Source organism: Prionailurus bengalensis, chromosome E4, assembly GCF_016509475.1.
Source record: "Prionailurus bengalensis isolate Pbe53 chromosome E4, Fcat_Pben_1.1_paternal_pri, whole genome shotgun sequence".
In the NCBI taxonomy this organism is placed as follows: Eukaryota; Metazoa; Chordata; class Mammalia; order Carnivora; family Felidae; genus Prionailurus; species Prionailurus bengalensis.
This window is the reverse complement of record NC_057360.1, coordinates 57213680-57240848: the sequence shown is the minus strand read 5'-3', so window position 1 is coordinate 57240848 and position 27169 is coordinate 57213680.

The window sequence follows — 27169 nt, the reverse complement described above, 5'->3', positions numbered from 1 at the left end:
GCGTTGTAGGAAAGTGGTCCAGTTTCATTCTTCTGCATGTTGCTGTCCAGTTTTCCCAGCAAAAATAAGATAAAAACAGAGAGGGAGGCAAACCATAAGAGACTCTTACATACAGAGAACAAATTGAGGGTTGCTGGAGGGGAGGTGGGTGGGAGGATGGGTTACATGGGTGATGGGCATTAAGGGGGGCACCTTTAGGGATGAGCACTGGGTGTCATGTGTGAGGAATGAATCACTGGGTTCTACTCCTGAAACCAAGACTACACTGTATGTTAACTAACTTGAATTCAAATAAAAAAATAAAGTAACTCTTTAAAACATGTTGTAGATTCTGGAGCCTTCTGTGCTCCATCCAAATAAAGGGATGAAGTGAACAGATCTTGGATCTTTAATGCTCATCACTGGGCAAAGTTTTGGAGTGCAAAGACTTAGATACAGATCTCTGCCATGCCTCTCCGTGGGTGTGTGGCCTTGGGAAATGTGCTTAATTTCTCTGAACCTCAGTTTTATGATCTATAAAACGGACATACTAATAGTACCCACTTCGGGAGGATGTTAATAAGAGCTGAAGAAGACGGTGTTTGTAAAATGCCCACCATGTGCCGGAGTGGCCGTTATTGGCTTGATAGGACCTAGCCATGCATCTCTTGAAGTCTCACCCTCAAGTCTTCCCAACTTTGGTAGCGTGACATCGGCCATGGTGGGTGCATTAATACCACAGAAACTGGCAGCACTACAAAAGAGGGCTTTGTTTTTAGTTTCACCAAAACAGTTCACCGACACATGACTGTGCTCTCCCCGCAGGACACGCTCAGGTACGGCTACTTGTCATGTAATGATGACGGCCCACGGGGTGTGTAAAACACCCAATGTTCTGAGCTAATCCACTTAGACCGGAACACGAGAGAAAAACAGCTGTAAGTGAACTCAGTCAGCTTCCCCTGACTTGGGCGGCTGGGTTGCAGGGTGGTGACCTCACTCATACTTCCAGAGATCACAAAGAAGATTGAAAGAGAATGTGTGGTCTGGCCAACACAGCCCTTTTATTTATTTATTTTGAGAGAAGGACAGATAGGGAGTGAGCAGAGGAGGAGCAGAGAGAGAGGGAGACAGAGAATCCCAAGAAGGCTCCATACCATCAGTGCAGAACCCCATGTGGGGCTTGAACTCTCAATCTGATGAGCTGAAATCAGAAGTGAGACGCCCAACTAACTGAGCCACCCAGGCGCCTCTGAGTGTGATTTTTTTTTTTTTTAAGAGATAGAGAGAGAGAGAGGGTGCAGTGAGTGAGGAGAAGAGAGAGACATGGAGAGAGAGAGAAGCCGGGCTCAAGCTCACCCAGTGGGGGGCTTGAACTCATGAACCGTGAGATCATGACCTGAGCCGAAGTCTGATGCTTAACCCACTGCGCCCTGACGCAGACCCTTTAAAGGAGAACAGTAACTCAAATACCAGCCTAGCTTGCACAGGGATGGTGGCTTGGCAGAGTAGTGAAGGCTCACGTGGTAGAAATTTGACGCACGTCTCTGAAGAGGACAGAGCTTCTGTTTCCACCTTAATATAATGTTAAGAAGACGGTTTCCCTAGGAAGCTGACAGTCAAACCGGGTGCTCTTGTGCTTGTACAGAAGATAAGAGACTTCCTGAAACTGCAAATCTCAGGAAATAGGTCCTATCCCCAAGTATCGATCCCTATAACCTCCTGTAAGCAATGCTGGTGCGTTTGAGGTGAGATGATCTGTTTCTGAGCTCATGAATAAGCTGAGTTGTCTCCCTTCAGCTCATTTCCTGTTAGTTACTTGATGAGACTGACAGATTTTATTTACCAACCAATTTCTCTCTCTTTCTCTTCTCCCCTCTTCTCTTTGTCACATCTTTCTCTCTCTCTCTCTCTTTTTAGTTTCTCTCCATATCTAGCGAAGAACTAAGTAGCAGAGAGAAAGCGATGTTCCATCTGGGTTCGATGGACAGTAAGACAGCCCGACAGGGGAACGTCAAATCCCAGAGGCCTTCAGGATAGCAGGAGGTCGGGTATCACCTAAAGGGAGATGCCTGAGTAGTTAAATTATCCCTCAGGGGTCTAGAGGCAAGTAACGAAGGCCCAGTCATGGGAACCGGGAAGGTAAGAGGATCACAATTCCCAGAAGAAATGTGCTGCAGGAAGTGAAAGGCGAGGAAGGACCCTTTCTCCGAGAAACTAGGTGATTGGGCACGTTACAAGGAATCAGGGCAGCCTTCCCATTTAGGAACAGGGTAAAGGAAATAAACCAATTCCTAGAAACGCAACGTGAGTCATGAGGTGGGCACAAGTCAATATCAGAGTAGAATCAACGGAGCGATTGGCTTGGTGCTGACTGATTGGCCCAGGGATCTTTGATAATCAAAGCAAAACGTATATAGGAAATTGCTTTGGTGGCACCATCTACTCTTAAAAGAGTGAAGTGACACAGAGCCAGGAAATGAAGTAAATTATCATAAGACTAAGCAGTATGTCTACCTCGAGGCCTCAGATCAAAGGTAGTTTTTCATCCACTAAGATAATCCAACTTTATCTAATTATAATGATTAAATCAGCTCTACACACACTTAATATGTGTAGGCAGCTTTTGGTGATGGTGTTGTTCTAAGAAATTACCGGAATTTTTACTCTTGTGTTGATAAATATGGCCGCCTACTGATGACCACTGTTCATTTCCTATGATTCCACACTGAAACACTTACGTTATTGAAGTAAAAAATAATTAAATTTCGCCAGAGACACCGGCCTCCCAAGAATTTCTGGGCAATCTGGATTGGCCTTCACAAAGCATACATTTGCCGGCAGGACTAAACTTATCCCTAGGCAGAGTAGAGAGAAGCATACATTTGGTGCAATCCTTCTCTGGTCAGCTGAATTCAAAGACCTTGAGCTCTTGCCGTGAGTTGCTGACTCGCAAGTCATAATATTGTTTATCGTGCACCTATATATGCCACATCATGAGCAAAACCCTGGCAATTTATTTTTTTCTTTTTATGTTTTCTTAAACATTTCTTAAAATGTTTATTTATTTTTGAGAGAGAGGCAGACAGACAGAGCATGAGCAGGGGAGGGGTAGAGAGGGAGGGACACACAGAATCCGAAGCAGGCTCCAGGCTCTGAGCCGTCAGCACAGAGCCCAACGTGGGGCTCGAACTTACCAACCATGAGATCATGACCTGAGGCCAAGAAGGATGCTTAGCTAACTGGGCCACCCAGGTGCCTTAAAACTCTGGCACTGTAAAGAAAAAGGAGCGTGTTCCCCTGCCATTGAGGAGCTGAGGCGAAAACACCCACTCCTCCTGTGTTTGCTTCCTTCACGCACACTCACCACACTTCTGACACCAGATGTGTGCATTTTCCCCACATCGGGCAATGCTCTCTGACACCATCTGGGTGTGATTCAATTCAGTTCAATTCCAACACTAACCAGAGGTAGTGCAGATGGCATAGCTTCAGGAGTTAGTCCCACAAGGCTGCCCTCCTGCTCTGAGACACCTGTCTCAAGTCCCAGCTTGTCACCTGTACTTTTGATCAACTAGCTATAAATTAGAGGTTCCCACGACCTCTTCGTTAGGTTCAGTCAGTTATTAGAACAGCTCACAGAACTCAGGGAAACTCCTGCTCATGTTTACCAGTTTATTATATAATAAAGGATCTGAGAAAGAGTACAGATGAACAGCCAGATGAAGAGGTACGTGGAATGAGGTCTGGAAGGGCTCCAAGTTCAGGAGCTTCTGTTCCTGTGTGGAGCTGGTATGCACCACAATCCCGGAACATGGATGTGTTTACCAACCTGGAAGCTTTCCAAACCCTGTACCATTGGGACTTTTATGGAGGTTTCATCGCCTCGTCATAATTGATTATTAACTCTCTTTGCAGCCTCTCTACAGAGAATGTGAGAGAGGGCTGAAAGTCCTAAGCTTCGAATCATGGCTTGATTTTTGTGGGGACCAGAGCTCATTCAGAAGCTTACCAAGAGTTGCCTCCTTAGGACAAAAGACATTGCTATCACTCAGGAAATGACAAGAGTTTTTAGGAGCTCTTTGGCCAGGGTCAAAGACCAAATATGAAAACAAAAGGTGCTCCTGGTGCCGTTCCCACCTCAGAAATTACGAGGGCTTTAGGAGCTCTGTGCCAGAAACTGAGGACTGAGGCATATATGCATATTCTATTTGACTGGCACCTGGGGGTGACTAAAGAGTGTAAGTGGGTATTGAGTGAGAAGCATTTTAGGAAGCAAGGAAGAGGAGAGAGCTCAAGAGCACTGGATATCTGAATTCTAGATCAGGGAGGCAGGGTCAGGATCAGGATGTCGGCGGGGATAGGAGGGGAGGTCAGCGACAAAGTACTATGCAACTTCACTCATTCATGTATCCACTTAACAAATACTTATGAACTATCTCTTATGCCCTGTACTAGTTGGAGGTGGAAGAGTGACAAAGTCTTCCTTGTCTCGTGAGAAGACAGGTTATTAATAATTGCCATAGCAACCACACACAAAAAGAGAAGTATAACGTAAGCACACATGGCATTTATATCTCTTTTATTTCACCGGGGTATTCCCCACACCTAGAGCAGTGTTTGGCATATAATAGGACTCGGTAAATATCTTTTGAATGAGGGAATAAACATAAGGAACACCTAATCTAATTGGGGAGCGGGCACTGAGTGTCCGGGAAATCATGCAGCAGGAAGTTACATTTCAGGTAAGTCCTTGAAGAGGAGTAGGACATAGGCAGAGATGAGAAGCTTCTGTGTTCCAGGCACCAGGAATAGAAAGTTGAGAGAGAGCCTTGTAGGTTCAAGAAACTTTTACAGATGAAATATAAGGACAGAGACACTAGCTTAAAGAGTTTGTACTTTTTTCTGAGTACAGTGGGAAGCCATTGAAGGATTTTAATCATGGACAGATAACCATCTATTTTTGGTTTCAGAGGGATTATTTCACTACAACATGGGAGAACGAATTTAAAGGACATAAACCTGGAATCAGGAAGGCCAGGTGGCAGGCTTTTGTGGCTGTCCAAGGGAGACAAGTCTGGATTACGGCCGTGTGTGCAGCGATATAAAATGGTGGATGAACTTGGCAAATATTTTAAGCAGTAGCCCATGGCTAGTCTCGCACACAAAATTTTTTAAAAGTCACATTGTGGAATCAGTCCATTAAGATGAAGAAAATCAAAATTAATTCTTTCGTGATGATTGATTTTATGTACCAACTTGAAAGGTGTCTTGGGGTGAGATTAACATTTAAATTGGTAAACTTCTGGTAAAGCAGGTTGATCTCCATAGTGTGGGTGGGCTTCATCTGATCAGTGGAAGGCCTGATCAGAGCAAAAAGACTGTCTTCCCATAGCAAGAGAGAATTCTCCAGCAGACTGTCTTTGGACTTAATCTTTACCTTCAGCTCTCTTGGGCCTCCAGGCTGCCAGCCCATACTGCAAATTTGGACTTGCCAACCCCCGTAATCACATGTACCCATTTCTTTTTCTTTTCTTTTTCTTTTTTCTTTTTTTTTTTTTTTTGAGGTTTATTTATTTTGAGAGAGAGCAGGAGGGACAGAAAGAGGGAGAGACAGAGAATCCCAAGCAGGCTCCACACTGTCAGTGCAGAGCCTGATGTGGGGCTTGAACCCACGAACCATGAGGTCATGACCTGAGCCAAAATCAAGAGTCAGAGGCTTAACTGACTGAGCCCCAGGTGGCCCATATGAATCAATTTCTTATAATCTATCTAATAATCTATCTATCTATCTATCTATCTATGTCTATCTGTCTCTTATGGGTTCTCTTTCTCTGGAACACCAACTAATACATCGTTGAATTAAGAACACAAGAAAAAAATGGTCTAGATTTCTCAGATGTTTGATCTCAAGAAGCCATCATTGAAATCCACTCTAGGCAACATATGATCTCAATATACACTAAGAAGATAGGTCTAGGAATTCAGCCAAATGTGAATATGAAATTGCATCAGACTTTAAAACAAATCTAAGGTTGATGATACCTAGTGGTATCTTGCTTTCGATATGACTCCGATTCATGAACTTGACAACACATTTTTTAGAAATTAAGTGTATGATGATCAGAGCTAGGTGAGAATTTACAGGTTGTTAGTTTGACCCTATTATTTTTTAGTTGTGAAAAATGCCTAATTCCATCAGCATTTATGAGCACTGCCCAGGATTATATAGCCAGGAGGAAGCTCTGGGATGTAGCTGATGGCCAGCTTAGACTTGAGGGTTAGAGTATGGCCCTCCTCAGCTGCGTGTGTGGGAAGAAGGGACACGGGGCATGTTATCCATGGTTGATTAATTAGATCAGTTCAAACACAGAATTAATGATGCTGATGTGATGGGTTTTAGTCTCATGAGCTAATTAACATCAGTTGTATTATTTTGTCACAGGCGGAGTTACTAGCCCTTAGTGGTTTGTTCCTCACAACTATGTGCTATGGGTCACAGTCTGCAAGGGAATGTGGCTGATTCAGAACAAGTTCATGCCACCACTCACAGAAATAATTACAATGAAAACGTGTAGATTTTTACTTGCTCAACATCCTTTCTTGCCTCTTGGAAATAAGTGACATTCTTACCTCAGAGGAATGCCCCTTCTGTTGCATGAAGTTCCAGTGGGGCCACCTATCAGAGTCCCTCTCATCACCTATGGTTGCACGGCAGACACACCCGATCCCAGCCAACCAGATCTTCTCTCTTGGGAATGTGAGTCTTGATGGGACACAGGGACCTGAAAGCTGTTAGAGCTGAGTCATCCAGTGGTTGTGTCCTATGGTTCCTGTTGTCGACCACCATAGTAGTGGTCTGGGGGTTTCTACACTAGAAGTCCAGCAACCGACCTAGTTCTGATTTTTCCTGAGGTCAGGTTGCTCAACTTGTCCTGCCGTCCTCTTCCAGTAAGTGTCCATTTCTTACTTAAGATGAGTTTTTTGTGGCTTTCAGCCAAACATCCTGATGCAACAACTCAACATGCCTATTTTTCAGTGAACCATATCTTGTTCTTTTATTCATTCATTCAATACAATGATCACCGGCCATATTTTGGCACAGTTTTAGATGTGTTGGATTCTTTTTATCAGAAATGTTATGCGTGCATATACACCACGCAGAAGGTACACGTGTCCTGGAAGCACGCCTCTCTTACGGAGTAGTCACTGCATTGTACAGTTGATACACGGTAATCCAAAATTTTCTGAAAATGGGATCATACTATAAATACTGTTGTGAAACTCATTGTTTCTTTTTAACGGTATAGCAATAATATCTCTCCACATCAGTGTCCATAATTCTACTCATTCTTTTAATTGGCTGCATATTATTATATTTATGGATTGTTTTAAGGTGAGGATGCGAAGCCACGGGAATTCTCATTCACGGCTGGTGGGGATTCAAGAAGACACACGCAGCCACTTTGGAAGATAACTTGGCGGTTACTTACAGAACTAAACATATTCTTACCACACGATCCAGAAGTTGCGCTCCTTGGCATTCATCCAAAGAGCTGACAACATATGTCCACACAAAAACCTTCACACAGACATTTATAGCAGCTTTATTCGTAACTGCCAAAACTTGGAAGCAACCAACATCTTCTTCAGTGGATAAATGGATCATAAACAGGATACATCCAGGCAGTGGAATAGTATTCAGTGCTAAAAAGAAATGAACTATCAAGCCATGAAGAAACATGGAAGAAACTTAAACGCGTGTTCCTACGCAAAAGGAACTAATTTGAAATGGCTACATACTAAAGGATTCCAACTGTATGACCTTCTGGAAAAGGTAAAACTATGGAAACAAGAAAGACATCAGCGGCTGCCACAAGTTAGCAGGGAGAGAGGGATGAATGGGCGTAGCGAAGAGAATTTCCAGCAGTGAAAATACTCTGTATGGTACTATAATGGTGGAAACATGTCATTACACATTTGTCCAAACCCATAAAATGTACACCGCCAGAAGCGAACCCTAATGCAAACCATGGGTTTACAGTCTGGATGGTTAGCGATGTGTCCGTGAAGGTTCATCAATGGTAACAAACGCACCACTCCAGTGGGGGGAATGTTGGTACTGGGTGGAAGGAAGGAAAGAAGGAAGAGGAAAGCCAGCCAGCCAGGAGCCTGGTGAGGGTGGGGGTGAGAGAGCAGGTGGCATTGTGAAGGCTTTGGTGAGGCGTGCTCCCAGCTGTGTGGGCCTGCTGGTCTTGGTCACAACCGCTGGCCAACGCCTTCTCCCAACCCCATCTTGGAAATGTGATCCCTTTCACATGTACTCGGTGAGTGCACTAGATATGACCCCTTGATTGGAAGTGCTGAGATCTCTGAAAACAACCTAGGGAAAGATTGGACGCAACCAGCCTTGGATAGCGCCGTTTTCTAGCACTTGCCATTGGCTGTGTCTAAACTGACTCCATGTGGAAGACTTGGCTCCTGTGCTCCAGAGAAAGTGCCTCGAGTCTTGCTACCATTTGATATTCGGGCTCCAGAGATGCTGGGTCTGCTCCTAACATTTGGTTTGCATTACACATATGTTGCACAGATCTGCTTGAGAGAGTTATGCTCTCCCTTTTAGGGTGGCCTCGCTGAGAAGGCGGAAGGAGGCAAAAGAGGAATTGCTTTTTGGACTCAAACACGGCCAACCGGTTGCTGACGTGGCAGATAATACCTTAGGACCTGGTGACTCGGTCATCTTAGAGTTCGAGAACCAAGGAAGGGAATGCTGGGAATGGTCTAGCACGGAAAGTTGAAGTAAGACCCTCAGAGACAAGGCAGGTAGAATTCCATGGTCAGAAAATCCTTTTTTATTTTATTTTGTTTTAAGTTTATGTATTTATTTTGAGAGAAAGAGCACGAGTGGGGCAGGGGCAGAGAGAGGGAGAGAGAATTCCAAGCAGGCTCCGTGCTCTCAGCACAGAGCCCGATGTGCGGCTCGAACTCACGAATGGTGAGATCATGACCCGAGCTGAAATCAGGAGTCAGATGCTCACCCGACTGAGCCACCCAGGCACCCCCCCGTGGTCAGAAATTCTAAAGGAGAGTATGGTTAATAGAAGATTACATTTTCCAGAATAATTTAAATATAATTCGAATAATGCAATCCCAAACAATCCCAGTGATGATTTCAGTGGGGCTGGGACAGATCATTTGCGTGTGATTTACTCAGTTGGCATTTATCAAATTCTTAATGTATGCTAGGAACCATGCAAAACCCTTCACAAGTATTTTCTCACTCAAGCCTCAGATGATCTCTTTGTTCGGTACCGTTGTTATGCCCATTTTGCAGATGAGAAAACCAAGTTTCACATGGTTACATGAATCAGCCGAGATCATACAACGGGTAGTTTCTCAAATCTGGATTTGAACCTAGACAGTCTGTAGAGTTTATGCTCTTGACCATTTTCTACATGAAAGGGAGGCCCAGACCTGGAGGGTAGTATCAGGCTACACAAAGCCCAAATGAAGCTAGAGGTTATGAAAATACTAACTTGTTAACAATTTATATTCAAAGCAGTACTAATGAGGCAACAACAGGCCCATTTTTGGGGGGAAGCAAATAATATAGCTCAGGATGACCAACAGGTTTCAGCTTGCACGACAATTCCAGGTGACTGATGGAGACTCTCTGGCACATGCTGTTGAAAAGGTTTCTGAGGCAGCGTCCAGGCTGAGTTGGAAAGAGTGCTAAGGGGCTCCTGGGTGGCTCAGTGGGTTAAGCCTCCGACTTGGATTTCAGCTCAGGGCACGATCTCACAGTTCAGGAGTTCAATCCCTGCATCAGGCTCTCTACTGTCAGCACAGAGCCTGCTTCAGTTCCTCTGTTCCCCACCCTCTCTCTCTCTACCCCTCCCCCGCGCGCTCTCTCTCTCAAAAATAAATAAACATTAAAAAAAAAATGAAAAAAGAAAGAGGGCTGAGATTAATTAACGATAGTTGCTAAGGGTGCAGGGGTTGGGGAGAGGCAGAAAGTGCTGTGTGTGCGTCATTTTTTTTTTAATTTTCCTTTTAATGTTTACTTATTTTTGACAGAGAGAGAGAGAGAGTGTGTGTGAGCTGGGGAGGGGCAGAGAGAGAGGCAGACACAGAATCCAAAGCAGGCTCCAGGCTCCAAGCTGTCAGCACTGAGCCCGATGCGGGGCTCGAACCCACAAACCGCGAGGTCATGACCCGAACCAAAGTTGGACGCTTAACCGACTGAGCCACCCAGACACCCCATCGTCATTCTTGGTAGAAGCCCACAGGGGTCACAGAGAGAGCAGGATTTCTTCAAGGAGTTAGGCGAAAGTTGAAATAGATATGTGGCCAGCATCAGAGCGGTCTAACCATGACAAACGGTATCTGTTCTGACGCCACACTGCAGGTGGCCTCAGGGGAGTCTGCACTTACGTGGATGCACCAGCTTGTTCTTCAGAGTCAGTGGCCGAGTATCCAAGGGTAACTAGTAAAGGTGGGATTCCTTTTCCAGAAGAACAGGATCTCGGAAGAAATTAGGCGGTGACTCAGTGACTTGGATTGTGGTCTCAAAGGAGAAAGCAAGAGCTAGAGGCATGGTCCCAAGAGGCCAAGTTGGAGTGAGGTTGGCAACATGGCTGTAACACGGTTCCCCAGAGCTATGGGGCTCCAGTCTGTGGGTGTCTGTCCATGCAGGGTCTGAAATTGTTCTACAATACAAAGAGGGACAACTGGGAATTAGGAAGCCCCGTTTGTTTGTGAAGCTTGAGAGAAAACAAGGCAAGAAAGCAGTATGCCTCACACCCATTCCATGGAGAGAAAATGGGGAAACTGGTTTGGCAACCAGTCAAGGGACAAAGGCCTAGAGGCTTTCAGTTGATGCTGAATTAAATGGAAGCAACAACTAACATGCTAATGCATTAAAAGCTAATGCAGGGCACCTTGGTGGTTCAGTCCGTCAAGCATCTGACTTTGGCTCAGATCATGATCTCATGGTTTGTGGGTTCGAGCCCTGCTTCGGGCTCTGTGCTGACAGCTCAGAACCTGGAGCCTGCTTTGGATTCTGTGTCTTCCTCTCTTTCTGCCCCTCCCCCACCCACACTCTGTTTCTCTCTCTCTCTCTCTCTCTCTCAAAAATAAATAAACGTTAAAAAAAATTAAAAATTAATGCAATCAGCTCTAGCCCTCTTTTTGGGGATTGTGGCATCCAGATTAACCAGGGGTAATTTATATTTTGCATTTGTTTATTTTTTATTTTTTAGAGAGACATAGCATAAGCAAGGAAGAGGGGCAAAGACACAGAAAGAGAGAGAGAGAGAGAGAATCCCATCCCATACAGGCTCTATGCATAGCACGAAGCCCGTCATTGGGGTTCAATCCTACGAGCCTGGGATCATGACCTGTGCCAAAGTCGAGAGTCAGATGCTCACTCAACTGACTGAGCCACCCAGGTGCCCTTATAGTTAGCATTTGTAAAGCCACATCTGGGGGGTTGTGCCCAGGTCTGGCCACTTCATGTTAAGGAGGCCAGGAATATAGGTACAGTTGAAATGACTGAAGCTGGGTATTGATTTCATTTTTGTTTTCTGGTTAATAGCAGACCTTTGAGGAACATGGGGGCTTCTTCTAGCCAAAGGGCTGGCCTTTGGAGGAAGGATTTGATTTACTCATAGTAACTCCTAAGGAAAGAATTGAAAACAGTGGCCTACTATTACAAGGGGGCTGATTTCTGTTCAATAAATGAAAGAATTTCTAACCATTAACACAGCTTTCCTCCAGATTATTTCCCTATAGAGTACTCTTCCCCTGGATATTATTAGCATGCACCAAGGGGTAAATTTAGGAATGTCTGCGTTAGACAAAATAAACAGGTTTCTTCCTGGCTGGACTCCTCAAATGCTTTAATGTATGAGTATTAATATGCTCAAAATTTCTCCAAGAAGAATATTTCCCAAACTTCATTGACCACAGAATCAAACTCAGTCTTATTTATTCATTCAGTTTTCATGACTCATCTGTTACTATCTCCCAAAGCAAGTACTCTGTGAAACGCGTTTGGGAATGCTGGGCTAAAGCTATCAACAAGGAAATTGGTCGCTTAATGAAGAAAGTTAGCGGCCTGTCAGCATTCGAGCAGATATCCTTCAAATTCTAGGAAAACGGTTGGAGAGGAAAATACCTCACGGAGACACATTTGGGAATAGACCGCTCTAGAGCGTATGGTTCTATGATGCCACTGCCAGCCTTAATGACATTTGTCCCATAAATGTTTTCAAAGGTGGCTGAATTAATTTTGCAACCTCGACAGATCCCTATGACGATATAAAGGTCGTCACATGAGGCTACTCAACTGGTGATACCTCCTGAGATTTTGTGGGTCTAGCAAGAGCACGCCATTGGCAAATTCAGGTTTGTGAAATTTTGCAAAGCTGTTGCTGCCCCCACAAAATGCCTTACTTGTAGAACATTCTAGCCATCTCGTCCTGGCATCTCAAGTTGATCTCTGAAAGCTTTTTTTTCTGCTCTTTGTTGCAGAGTAGCTTTTGTCTAAGTTGTATCCACGACTTCCCCTAAAAATGATTCCGCTCCTCACGCTTTCATACCATTATAAATCTTTTTAGAAAGAGAGAGCGGGATATACATTTTAAATAATTTAGCTTAAGAAGACTATGTCTGTCATGTTAAAAAAAAACATTAAAAAAATTTTTTTTTCACGTTTTTATTTATTTTTGAGACAGAGAGAGACAGAGCATGAACGGGGGAGGGGCAGAGAGAGAGGGAGACACAGAATCGGAAGCAGGCTCCAGGCTCTGAGCCGTCAGCCCAGAGCCCGACGCGGGGCTCGAACCCACGGAACGCGAGATCGTGACCTGAGCCGAAGTCGGACGCTGAGCCACCCAGGCGCCCCTAAAAAAAAACATTTTTTAAAAAAACATCGAAAGGGGCGCCTGGGTGGCTCAGTCGGTTAAGTGTCCAATTTCAGCTCAGGTCACGATCTCGCGGTGCATGGGTTCGAGCCCCGTGTCGGGCTCTGTGCTGACGGCTCAGAGCCTGGATCCTGCTTCAGATTCTGTCTCTCCCTCTCTCTGTCCCTCTGTGTCTCTCTCTGTCTCTTAAAAGTGAAAAAATGTTAAAAAAAAAAATTAAAAGAAGTATGTGTCTGTCATAAGCATAATGCATGAGCATAAGCATATGACCAGTTAAAAAAAGGTGGGCCTGGTGTAAAATCTAACATCCCTGGGTTGAACAAACAAGACCCCAACCCTTTTCCTTCTGAGTAAACGACAGGGCTTTAGTTACACTATGCGAGGTTCTAGGGACTTCCGTAAACATCCCAAGCAGGCAAAGCCTATCGTCTGTCCAGCCGGTCAACATTCGGGGCAGCAAGGGGTGACTGCCTTGGGTTTCCCCGTCTGAGGATGTGCTGTATACACAGCCTAGCCTCACATGTGCTGCATACACAGGCAGTTATATACACAGCCCTAGTCGCAGCCCCCACCTCTGGACAAGAGACAATGGTGGCTCTTGTATATTTCTCTGAGTCCTGTGCACCCCCGGCTGCTAAGGAAGGGAGGGAGAACAATTTCTTACCACAGCCCCTGAGGCCTCCTGCGATCCGGCCCCCATCCAACCCTGTGACCTCACCTCCCAATACTCACTCTCCCTTTTTTCCCTTCCAGCACCTGCCTTCTTGCTGCCTTCTACCTCACCAGGCTCACTCCTGCCTCTGGGCCTTTGCACGCGCCCCTTCCCTCCAGCTGGAATTCTCTTCTCCCAGCCTTTTGCTTATTTCACTCTCTCCCTTTTTTTTAGTCTCTGTTTAAAGGTCACTTCCTCCGAGAAGTCTTCCCAGATTACCCCGAAAAGCCAGCGACTGTTTTACTAGGAATCCCTCACTCGAGATCCCCTTACCCTGCTTGATGTTACAGTAGCATTTGCCACTGCTTAACACTTTACTCATTGATTTGTTGCCTTTGTTTACTTCAGGCAGATCTAAAGCCTAGGTCTGCGAGGGGGATAATGTGCCTAGAGAATGGACCCTGAGGAAGTGGACTTCGATCCACTCACCCTGCAGCAAGCTCTCTGAAATGGCCCGTCACCTGGTTCTGGTTGACAGACAGGCATCGGTGACAGCCTCTAGCACAGCTGAGTGGGTCCCGGAAGACATAGAACCCTCATCAGAGTGGCAAAAAGACCATCTCTTAGCACTTCCGGTCTAAACAGTTCATGTGGTCATCAGCTGCTGGGGCTCCTCCCAGGGCCCAAAGCCCAGGAATACGGCCCTGTGCCTTGAACCCCCAGCTCTGCAGAGCTGTCTGCGTGGGTGAGTTGCATCCCTCACGTGAAGGAGAGCCCCCGGATTTTGGCATCTTTCCATCAATCCTTTCACTGTCTCATTTGCACAAGTGAACAGAACTCAGTGAGAAAACAGTGTACATAAAAGGCGCTCAATAAAAGCTTTTTCATGGCTAAAAAGAGCAGTGGGAGACCCTCTAAGAGTGAGAGGAGAGAAAAGTGTAAGATCAACAGGGAGGACTAGAGGTCAGCCTTTTTGGTTTTTTTTTTTAATTTTTTTTAATGTTTATTTATTTTTGAAGGAGAGAGAGACAGAGTGTGAGTGGGGGAGGGGCAGAGAGAGAGGGAGACACAGAAGCCGAAACAGGCTCCAGGCTCTGAGCTGTCAGCACAGAGCCCAACGCGGGGCTCGAACCCACAAACTGCGAGATCATGACCTGAGCCGAAGTCAGACGCTCAACTGACGGAGCCACCCAGGCGCCCCTAGGGGTCAGCCTTTTTGTTCAGAGGGGAGCAACCCCAGAGGTGCCCCTAACTTTGTGACAATGGTCTTTGACGCTGACCAGCAGCCTCCTCCTACCTGGACGTGCTGCGCAGCCTTGATGGGCCAACGGCCCAATTACAGTATTGCCTCGGTGGTTCAGCTGGGATTCTTCCCTGGTAATAAAATCCTCTGAAATTTACAAGATGATGAGAAGACACGCCCTTGTTGTTCAGGAAGATGTTAAACCCCTTCTTCCATATTTGTGTCCAATCTCCCTCTGATCGGGACCATCAGGACTCTCTGTCATCCTCTGACCCACTGAATCCACCGAGCTCTGCCTTCCATCCTCCACCAAGACTCACACCTGTTTCCTGGTCCAGCTCTGCTCCTGGAGCACTCCTCATCTCTGGCTACTCTTCTGGGTTCTTCCTTGCCCCCCCCCCCCACACTAATGGGAGCTGGACATGTGCCCCCATAGGGTATATATACCGCTTTAGGAAATAAGACCGTCTCTGGAAAATGGGAAGGACTCCTGGGGAAGCAGGCTGATTATGGGGAAATCATCAGGTTAGAAACGAGTACTCGAGCATCAGATGTAGAGGCAACGAAGTTGAACTCCAGAAGCTGTAAGTTACAAGCCTTCAATCAACACAGGAAACAGGAAAGACATCTATTTGCTGCAAGTTAGCTTGTTTTTAAAAGACGCCATTGAAAACCACGATCCATTAGAGAGGGTTTGTGTAGGTGGGTTACTCTGAGAAAAATCCTGCCTCTCACTATACTTTCCAGGAGGGATAATGAGGCAAATAGAATGATCAAGCTGACCTTCCATAATGAGGTCAGCAGAAGGGAGTTTTCTTTTCTTTTCTTTTCTTTTTTTTTTCTTTTCTAAGTTTGTTTATTTATTTTGAGAGAGAGGGGAGAGGGGAGACAGAATTTCAAGCAGGCTCTCCGCAGCCAGTGCAGAGCCTGACACAGGGCTTGAACTCAGGAACTGAGAGATCATGACCTGGGCCGAGATCAAGAGTCTCACGCTTAACCAACTGAGCCACCCAGGAGCCTCCAGAAGGGGGTTTTCTAAGCCCAACTGAATTTAATTTTTTTGATGTGTATTTAGTTTTGAGAGAGAGGCAGAAAGAGAGAGAGAGCAAGCATGAGAGGGGGAGGGGCAGAGAGAGACACACACACACACACACAGAATCTGAAGCAGGCTCCAGACTCCGAGCTGTCGGCATAGAGCCCGAAGTGGGGCTCGAACCCATGAACCTCGAGATCACGACCTGAAGTCAGATGCTTAACCTACTGAGCCACCCGGGTGCCCCTAAGCCCAAGTGAATTTAGAAATAGATGGAGGTGGTGCAAAGTGTCAGAGAGCAAAGAGCTGCCCTTCACAAGCTCCCTCATTGCCTTTGTGCCTGGGAGTGCCTTGGGGTCTGAGGGTATCACATGCCAGTCTGTCTTATCTATTCGGGGCTGGAGGTGTGTGCCCTTGGTCTGGAGGGACATCGGAGCCACTTGGTTCTGATCTGCCCCATCATGGCCCAAAATCACTGGGCCTATTCCAGGGTGTTCCCATCACCCTACACGTGTGCACACCCACACGTACGCACCTGCAACAAGATGGTGACTCCTTCAGGGGAAGGGACTGTCAACATCTCAAGACGGGAGAAAGAACCTGGTTTCAAAAAGCATGTTCAATGTGCTTCTGGCTTAATAATACAAAGGACAGGAAGCGGAGGTTCACAGAAATCTCTGTGTTGGTTTGCTTTAGCAGACAACAGAGCGAGAATACAGTAGGAAGCCACCAGGCTTTTTTTTTTTTTAATTCTTATTTATTTTTGAGAGAGAGAGACAGAGCATGAGTGGGGTGGGGGAGGAGCAGAGAGAGAGGGAGACACAGAATCCGAAGCAGCTTCCAGGCTCTGAGCCTTTCAGCACAGAGCCTGATGCTGGGCTCGAACCCAAGAACGGTAAGACCATGACCTGAGTCGAAGTCGGACTCTTACCCGGCTGAGCCCCCCAGATGCCCCGGCTATTGGGCTTTAAAAAAAATCATTGCGAACCACTACTCGAGTTTGTAGCCTGTCCTTAGTGAGGGAATCAGAGATGGACAGAGCAAAGCAGGGTGCTTCAGGGCCTTCAGTCAGCAAATAGTATGCAAGCCTCTGTGTTTGGAGAAAAAAAAAAAATCTGACCCCTAAGCAACGGAGGCCACAGGCAAATCTGCCTGCAGTAACCAGCTGGATGCTAGAAAGGTTTGCCTCTGCCTCGTGAAAATGTATTTCACTCGCAGATGTCTGATCTCCACCTGAAAGGATTACTGAGCAAATAGCAGATTTGCCTCAGACAACAGCTTAGTGAGTCATCACTGATGTCAGGCGACGCTGGGGCTCAAAACATCTGGGGACACGTAGCCGGATGGGGGCCGGCTGCGGACTCTGGTAATGTGGCATCTCGATGGGAAGGCAGAGCGCTGGAGTCTATGTGACTGGAATTCTAATACATTGAGATTTTTATCAAGGACTGTAGGATGTCCAGGCTCGTTCACTGCCAATCGGAGCATTGATTCTGGAGCTGAGAATAGATCTCCCACCTAAAAGAAAAAAAAATATATGGAGACGCTTCAGACCGTGACTGGCTTTACTTGGCAGGCGACATAAAGTTTAAAAAGAAAAAGTTTAGGCGTCAAGATTGAAAAGGACCTCAGACAGGATACAGTCTAAGCAATCAAGAGGCCAACCTCGGAGCGCCTGGGTGGCGCAGTCGGTTAAGCGTCCGACTTCAGCCAGGTCACGATCTCGCGGTCCGTGAGTTCGAGCCCCGCGTCGGGCTCTTGGGCTGATGGCTCGGAGCCTGGAGCCTGTTTCCGATTCTGTGTCTCCCTCTCTCTCTGCCCCTCCCCCGTTCATGCTCTGTCTCTCTCTGTCGCAAAAATAAATAAACATTGAAAAAAAAAATTAAAAAAAAATAAATAAAAAAAAAAAAAAAAAAAAAGAGGCCAACCTCTCCAGCCCCCAAAGACATCGAATTTGAGTAAAAGAAGTTGAAGTGTTATTCTGTTTCAACGCTGGGGAAAAGATGTCTTGAACATATTCCAAGCCATCCTAATATACACACATACACACGCGCTAACACGCCTCACATACATGTGCACACAGAACTCGGATTCTTCTGTCAATAGCAACACTTCTGCTTTATTAGATTTATCTGCGGAACTTTTGAAAATCCTGACACTTAGTCCATACTCCGGATCGATCATGTTGAAAAGCTCCGGGAGTGGGACCCAGACGTCAGTAAGTTTTAAAACTGCCGCTAGGAGATTCCACTGTGCAGCCAAAGTGACGAACAGCTGCTTCAGAGGTTTGTCATTCAGTCATTCAACAAACATTTATTGGAAATTTAGTATGTGCCGGATGCTGGGAATTCAGGCATTGTTCCACTGTACGACACGGTGGAGTTTTTCTATAGGCAATAAGACAAGGTCCTGCACTCAAGGAATTCACCCGTCTAATTAGGGGGACAATGAAGAAGTGAGCCCAGTGCAGTGGGTGCCATGACAACATCCTAACAAAGGTTGGCACAGGGCTCCAGTCTCCTCACACAGGTGACTGAGTTGACCGGACAAGATTACGTCCATTCATTCACCAAACAGTTGTTGAATGCCTACCATGTGCCAGGACCTGCCAGGAAGCTAGGGATCCAGGGGTGTCAAAAACAGACAAGGGGGCGTCTGGGTGGCTCAGTCAGTTAAAGCGTCTGACTCTTGATTTCGGCTCAGGTCATGATCTCACTGTTCGTGTGCTCGAGCCCCGCATCGGGCTTCAGGCTGACAATGTGGAGCTTGTTTGGGATTCTGTCTCCCTCTCTCTCTGCCCCTCCCCCGTGGCTCTCTGTATCTCTATCAAAATAAATAAAAATGAAAACTTAAAAATAAAAAGAAGAAGAAGAAGACAAGTCCCAGGCCCTCACAGGAGGCGAGATCTCAGACTTGGAAGTTACAAAGATCTGGGCTCAGATTTCATCTCTCCTCTAGTAGTTAGGTTCCCTGGGGCAAAGGGTATAATCTTACCAAGCCTCTGTTTATCTATCAGGTGGGAGTAATAATAGTACTCAGCTCTTACCTCATTATGAGAACGGAATAAGAAAATGCATATATTTGTCGCCATTTTTGACACATAGTAGGTGCTACAATGCTTTTTTCCCCATCGTCTGTGTGTGTGTAAATAGAACCAAGGATTTCTCTTTGGACGTTGGCCTGAAATAAAATGGGAGGGTGGAAAGTTCCAGAGAGATGGAGGACGAGACAAGGTATATGTGACTCAGCATGGGGCTCTAGATTGCTCAGCACCATGAACATAATGTTCTGTCCCCACGTGTGCATTTCCATTTGGCTCACAGGGAAGATCTGTTTAGGGAAACAATCTTTAAAATTATTTTTAATCATAGCCAGGAAAATACCAGAATCTAAATCTTACTGTTTATCTGTTTAAAGAATAAGTCCACCCTTGGGGTGCCTGGGCGGCTCAGTCGGTTGAGCGTCCGACTTCGGCTCAGGTCATGATCTCACGGTTCGTGGGTTCAAGCCCTGTGTCAGGCTCTGTGCTGACAGCTCAGAGCCTGGAGCCTGCTTCGGTTTCTGTGTCTCCTTCTCTCTCTGTCCCTCCCCCACTCGTGCTGTCTCTCTCAAAAAAATAAACGCTAAAAAAAAAAAAAGTCCACCCCCACCTCCAGAAGGCTAGAGGGATTTTTCCACATGGCACAGATAAGGTGGCCAATTTCTTAAAAAGACAAATCAGGACATATCTGATGGCATGGCCACACCATACCAAAAAACAAAACAAAACAATATAATAAATAACCATTATTATACACATACGGTGACTAAATTAGCATAAAAATATCAAAAATAGGCATTAATTTGAAGTTATATATTATTCTATATTATTTGCCTTCCTGTTACATAAATGTTGTTATTGTTAACAAAACAGTAACAGGACTGGGTAAGAGTGAATTACTAGTAATTGAAAGTAGGAATAATTTGGGGCGCCTGGGTGGCTCAGTTGGTTAAGCATCCGACTTCGGCTCAGGTCATGATCTCACGGTTCCTGAGTTCAAGCCCCGCGTTGGGCTCTGTGCTGACAGCTCAGAGTCTGGAGCCTGTTTCAGATTCTGTGTCTCCCTCTCTCTCTCTGACCACCCCCCCCCCACCCCCGTTCATGCTCTGTCCCTCTCTGTCTCAAAAATAAACGTTAAAAAATTTTTAAAAAAAGAAAGTAGGAATAATTAAACAAAAAATATGTGTAGGAAAAATATAACAATATTTTCATAGTTTCTTCCAATGCAGCAATTTATTTTAACTCGTCATTGGATAGTTAAATTTTATACGCTTTTTTATTGTGTATTCTTAAGCTACATAAATGTAAGTCTTCTAAAAAAAAGAGAACATAACTACAACAGGACTAATTAAACCACTATCAATAGTTGACAAAAGACGACAGTGACATGTTTCTTTCTGTCCCATGATGCAGTAGGATATTTTACCCTTTGTGTTTTCTTTTCTTTTAATGATTATTATTTAAAAAAATTTTTTTTAATGTTTATTTATTTTTGAGAGAGACAAAGACAGAGTGTGAACAGAGGAGGGGCAGACAGAGGGAGACACAGAATCCGAAGCAGGCTCCAGGCTCTGAGCTGTCAGCACAGAGCCTGATGCGGGGCTTGAACTCATGAGCCATGAGATCATGACCTGAGCCGACGTCAGACGCTTAACCGACTGAGCCATCCAGGCACCCCCAGCAAAATTCACTTTGACCCGCAGCTTTGCTCTTACCAAAGTCACATTACACAGAGTCCTGGTGTCAAGCCTATGTGCTCACATCCAACTGAATAGCCTCACGAGGAATGCATTTGAACTTGGAACTCATAGGACTTCACTTTTTAGCAACCCCACTTCTACAATTCATTTCAAACATGTCCACCCACTTTGTATTTACAGGCTCGTTTTGGTAGACCAGATTTTGTCTTTCAGGTCTTTGGCATCTATAAATTCCTCCCATAGGCTACCATGCCTCAGAGGGCCATCACTTGAGAACACTACAAATCACACTGTATGTCATTGTAAGTTAAACTTCTCCCTCTCGGGGAAGATGGTTTTACAGCACAGGGGTGGTTTAAGCTTGTAAGGGAGAAGCTGGATTCTAAAGACATTGTAGTTTTAGTAAAGCTATTGAGAAATTCCTGTTGAACTTGGCTGTCCTTTACCGGTGACTTTTTTTTTTTTTTTTAAGGCTCTGAAGCCATCTTATTTCCCCCAAATGAATCATATTTTAAAACTATGAGTTTTTTAAAAAATGTATATTTATTTATTTATGAGGGAGAGAGAACGTGTAAATGAGGGAGGGCCAAAGAGAGAGGGAGGCAGGGAATCTCAAGCAGGAGCCACGCTGCCAGCCAGAGCCCAATGCAGGGCTCGAATCCATGAATTGTGAGATCACGACCTGAGCCTAAATCAAGAGTCGGATGCTTAACCCACTGAGCACCCCCGGTACCGAAAATTTATGAGATGTTTTTTTTTTTTTTTTTTTATCACAACCAACACAGAACATCAAGCATCGCAGGCGCAGTCAGTTTATCCTCTTCTAGGCTCTTTGGGCTCTTTAAAGATAATCTTGCTCTAGAGAAATAGCTTGTAAATTTCTGTTTCACTGTAATCCTTTTATCCATCTCATCCTCAAAACTGGAGGCCATTCTTGCACCACACTTTGAAAATGTGATTTTACAGCAGGTCGACATTTTAACATCTTTTCAATGGCCAGCACTAATGATAGCAAACCAATGGTAGTAGGTGCACGTCTAAGGATACCTCCTTCTATTTCTATCAAGTCAAAAATCTCGGGGCGCCTGGGTGGCGCAGTCGGTTGAGCGTCCGACTTCAGCCGGGTCACGATCTCGCGGCCCGTGAGTTCGAGCCCCGCGTCGGGTTCTGGGCTGATGGCTCGGAGCCTGGAGCCTGTTTCCGATTCTGTGTCTCCCTCTCTCTCTGCCCCTCCCCCGTTCATGCTCTGTCTCTCTCTGTCCCAAAAATAAATAAACGTTAAAAAAAAAAAAATCTCATTAAGTGCTTTGGCACATCCTGAAGGACTTAACTCGACCAACGGCCTTCATGATGAAAGTCTCAATATCACGGAAAAGCAAATCATACCCCTTTTTTCGGCAGTTCTTTTTTTAATTTTTGAAGATGTATCTGGATTTATTAGACCATTCATGGATCAGGTGACAATCCATCTAGCAAGTAGAGAAATGCTCTCTGTAGCAGTGTTGCATGAAAGGTGTGCAGGACCTTTTCAGTAGGTAAAAGCTTTTCGTTTTATTTGGTAACACGTTGATAACCTGAATGGAATTTGCCAAAACTTACATTTGCACCATCTCCCGATTGCATGCGGATGAGTCAAGTCTAGCTTTCATTTGGAAATCGGCAGTCTCAATAATGTTTTTCTGCAGTTTCATTAAAAACTTCATAGAAATCAGGAACACGATTTGAAACTCCAGTTTTCACATCAAAGTACCTAAGAGCTAGGGACAAAACACTTGTTGGATGCTGTGATTTGATGTATCACTTCTTCCACTGTGGAAAGCATGATGGTTGGTGAGTTCTTGCAAAATCAGTTCTACACTGCAAGATGCTGACGTATTTGTGATCAAAACGTCTTCTTTTGTTCACCCAAAGGATGTCCTAGTTGCAATCTCTGAATCAGAAAACTTATCTTCACAAAGTTTCATTGAGCAATCAAGAGAAAGATGGATAATGCGTGTTAGTGTTTTGCCCAAGCTAATTTAGTGACCACCGTTTGGGGCTGAGAATTAATGTCTTTTGGGGAGATGCAAAACGTTTTATTAAATTAAAAGTTAAAGCTGTGGGGTTCAATATCTATATGTGCTTTTTAAAAAAAATGTGCTCTCAGCACAGAGCCCTGACACGGGGCTTGATCTCTAGAACTGATCTCTAGGACCGTGAGATCACGATCTGAGCTGAAATCGAGAGTCAGATGCTTAACCGACTGAGCTACCCAGGCGCCCCTCTGTATGTGCTTTTAATTCTCCTCAGCCATTCTCAGCCACAAATTCTTCTCTGCATATTATGTAGATGGTTCTCTTTGGATCACTCACCTCCCTTCTCCAGTTGCAAGCGTCCTTCATCAATCATAAGAGCACAGTCAGTGAAGTCTGGGTCATACTGGTGCTGGAACTGTCATTGTTCTCATTTTCATTGCCTGAACTTTTAGCAAACACGGTCACGATATTCACAACGTGAAAACTTCAGCTAGCAGTTGATACAAAGCATGACAATTAATCTGCAAGCAAAGCCAAAGGTGAGCTCTTAACACTCATGATTACAAGGCCCTTGAGCTATACACTTAAAGTCACATCACTCAGGGGCGCAACAAGGGGTGAGCCTTTAGCGAGGACTGGAAATCGTCCTTGTCAATACTACAGCTTGGGTGAAAAAAACGACAGTCACTTTGGAAGGTGGGTAATCTTTGTCGGTTCTTTTCACACCAAATCAGTGCTGCTTTCAGCTCCCATTTCTGGGGCCACCGTATGGGTTTCGTGTTCCCTCCCTCTCCCGATCTTTCACACCCATTGCCAAAACCCTAGGACCTTTCACATTCTGGAAACGTTTTCTGGGAAGCAGGACTTTCAGTGCTAACCCCAGGCCACTGCTGGCCACCGCAGGACTGTTGATCACCCTATAAGGTTGGTCCTGACAGCGGTTTCCTGGCTCTCCCGCAGCACGTCACCACAATGCTGAACAGTAGGATCTCTCTTGGCTCCAGACTCCAAGCTGGAAGTCACTCATGCCTCTCGGGGCTTCAGATACTTCTTCCCTCTCCCCAGCTCTGAGGATGCATGCCGTCCCCGGAACACAGATGAAGAGCCCTGACTTAGACAGAGAGCCACAACATCTTGCAACCCGTCTTTCTGAGTGCAATGTCAGGCGATGTGTTTTGAGGGAAAAGAAAGCTCCCCCCTAAACACAATCATTAAAATCTTAGTAACCAGGACTTTAGCTTGAGCAAATTCAGCAAAATCCTTTTGTAATTAATAGCTGGAGACCTGGTATAGAAAATCAGCATGCTATGTGACAAGGGGCAGGGATCTTCTGTGTTGTGTGCATGTATATCCAAGAAAGTTGAAAACTATGTATCCCTTGCACATTTTTACGAAAATTTTTAATGTTTATTTAATTTTGAGAGAGAGAGAGAGAGAGAGAGAGAGAGATGCGAGTGGGGGAGGGGCAGAGAGAGAGGGAGACACAGAATCCAAAGCAGGCTCCAGGCTCTGAGCTGTCAGCACAGAGCCCGACGCGGGGCTCGAACTCACAGTGAGATCATGACCTGAGCCGAAGGAAGATGCTTAGCGGACCGAGCCACCCAGGCATCCCCCTCTTTGCACATTTTTAAGTTGACATAGAAAAATTACACATACTACAATGTCATTTCTGGTATATGATAAATAATAACATTTTAAAATAAAACTGTCACATTACCCAATGAAATACCATAACCATTTGATATCTACCATCTTTCACTTCAAAAATATGGGAGTTTGTTTTTTAACACTTGGAAATATAATAGCTTTCCCTGCCCTATTTGAATTCATAATTCTGCTTCTCCACACACACACACACAAAACTGTCCTAACATCTTTTATGGTTAAAAGTCCTTCATGGTTAAAACGCTCTGATCATCTCTTCATACCTATAATAAAAATCTGTGTATTAATTGAAATTTTAATATCCGTATCACTTTTGGTGACCTAAGGTGTTAAATGTTTAAACAACATTTTAGATTGCATTATCATTACACTGATTACTAAATGCAATTGATGAATACAAAGTAAATATTTTTATTAATATTAACTATAATGAAGTATAAAATTATATTTTATATATACTACATTTCCTTGACAGATGAATCATGATCAAACATTTCCTGTACATAGGTGTGGCCACTAGCCCATAATTTTATTGTTTGCTAATGAGTTAAAAATAACTTAAACACCTTATGACATGAAACAAGGATTGATTGTAACTGGAATAAATATTTAATAATATGATTTGATAGTATAGATTTTAACTACCAATTCTGTAAGAGAAATCACATAAAAGTTTTATCTATGGGTTTTAGCTAATGTATCCTGAAAAAGCTTCCTGTTACCTTTAAAAGAATTAATGACACTCCTTGTATTGTTCTTCAGAGTTGACTTGCCTCCCAGCCGTAAAGGAGTAAGCAGTAGTCCTTTGAAAATGGCTGGAAAAAAGTTAATATTTAAATGTCTTAAGAAATCTGCTTCAGGGGCGCCTGGGTGGCTCAGTCGGTTAAGCATCTGACTCTTGATTTTCGCTCAGGTCATGATGTCATGGTTCATGAAACGAAACCTCACATAGGGCTCTGTGCTGATAGTGCGGAGCCCGCTTGGGATTCTCTCTCTCTCCCTCTCTCTCTGCCCATACCCTGCTCGATCGCTCTCCCTCTTGCTCTCAAAATAAATAAACTTAAAAAAAAAAAAAAAGAAATCCATTTTCAGCACTCTATATTTTTTATTCATGTTCTCTGCTTCACTTTTACAAGACTTTCTCTCCATCGTCAGGGAATGCAAGGGGCAAAGCTATTAAGCAAATTCTTGCTTCCCCTACCGCTCTACTCTGCCATATGATCTGCACCAGAGTTCCCAGCACGGAGAACGCCACCCTCCACCTTCATCAGAACCAAGAGCAAAGCCAGGAAAGACAGGGAGCCTGGGGTTCGCAGTGCCTTCATCACCGTCAAAGGAAGCCCTCCTTTGTTGGCAGCCAGGCGTTTTTACATCCCAGGGCAATGTGCCCATAGTGAGGTATAAAATGGGTGAGGATACGAAGAGCTTTTTTTTGTTTTTGCTTTTGTGTGTATGTGTGTGTGTTTTAGAGAGAGTGCATGGAGGGAGAGAGAGGGAGAGAGAGGAAGAGAATCCCAACCAGGCTCAGTGCTACCAGCACAACGGAGCGGAAATCGAGAGTCCAACACTTAACGGACTGAGCCACCCAGACGCCCCATATGAAGAGCTTTTGTGAACACAGCTCTGTTCTCTAGGAAAGAATATCTCAGAGGGGGATTGAGTATCCGGAAATTCATTTCCTTAATACTATACACTTTATACCTTAAAAAAAAAACCCAACTTCTTTCACACCCCAGAGGTGCACATATCATAGTGTCAAGACCACTGAATAGTAGAGTTTAGTGTCGTGATAAGTCATACGTAGATCCTAATCTGAGCACTGTCACACTAGCTGTGTGACCTTAGGCAGCTTGTTCAGTCTCCCTGAGCCTGTTTTCTTACCAGTAAAATGGACATAATGGATACATATCATAAAGTTATAGTGACAATAAATAAGATAAGATACGTGAAGCTACTAATATACTACCTAGTTAATACAATGGTAGGCAGGGCACCTGGGTGGCTCGGTCAGTTAAGTGTCCGACTTCAGCTCAGGTCATACTCTCATAGTTTGTGAGATCAAACCCCGCATCAGACTCTGCACTGACAGCACAGGGCCCGCTTGGAATTCTCACTCTCTCTCCTCTCTCTGCCCGTCGCCCACTCGTGCTCGCGCGTTGTCTCTCTCTCTTGCTCTCACTCTCAAAATAAACACACTTAAAAAATGCGATTGTTGGTCCTGAATAGTGTTTTTTTTTTTTTTTATCACTATCATCATTTTGATTTCATTACATTTTGATTTCGGTACAGAAGTTACTATTATCCTTCTGCAGGTGGCATAGGATTACAAGCATAAAATAGGCACCCAAAGAGGAATCGTAACAAAACTAAGTCTATTTTGCTAAAGGCTATAATGCCTTAAGATTTTCCCATTTGACAGTGGAGAGGAATTAGTGACTGGAATCCGAATCTGTTGTAGAGCTATTTGGTATCATTTTTAGTGCCAGAGAATGGTCTATGCATTCTCAATAATCCTACTGAAGTCATTGTAAAGTCTCTTGTTTAATAAAAACCCCTTTATGATTCTACTTCATTATTATAATCAAGGTGCTGGTGCTGGTTGAGCATACAATTAGGTATGTAAAACACTTTACAAAAATTATTCCTTAATGAGACACAGACCTGAGACCATTCTTCTAGCCTATGGGTTTTGGAAGCAGATTCTCCAGGGTCGAGGTCTAAGGACCATCCTGGTTGCCATTTTTACCAGCTAAGATGCTTGACTGATTCAACTTCTTCCTAATTTGTAAAGATGGATAATAAAATTTCTCCAGGGACACCTGGGTGGCTCAGTTGGTTAAGCATCTGACTCTTCATTTCATCTCAGGTCGTGATCTCACAGTTTGTGGGTCTGAGCCCCTCATCGGGCTTTGTGCG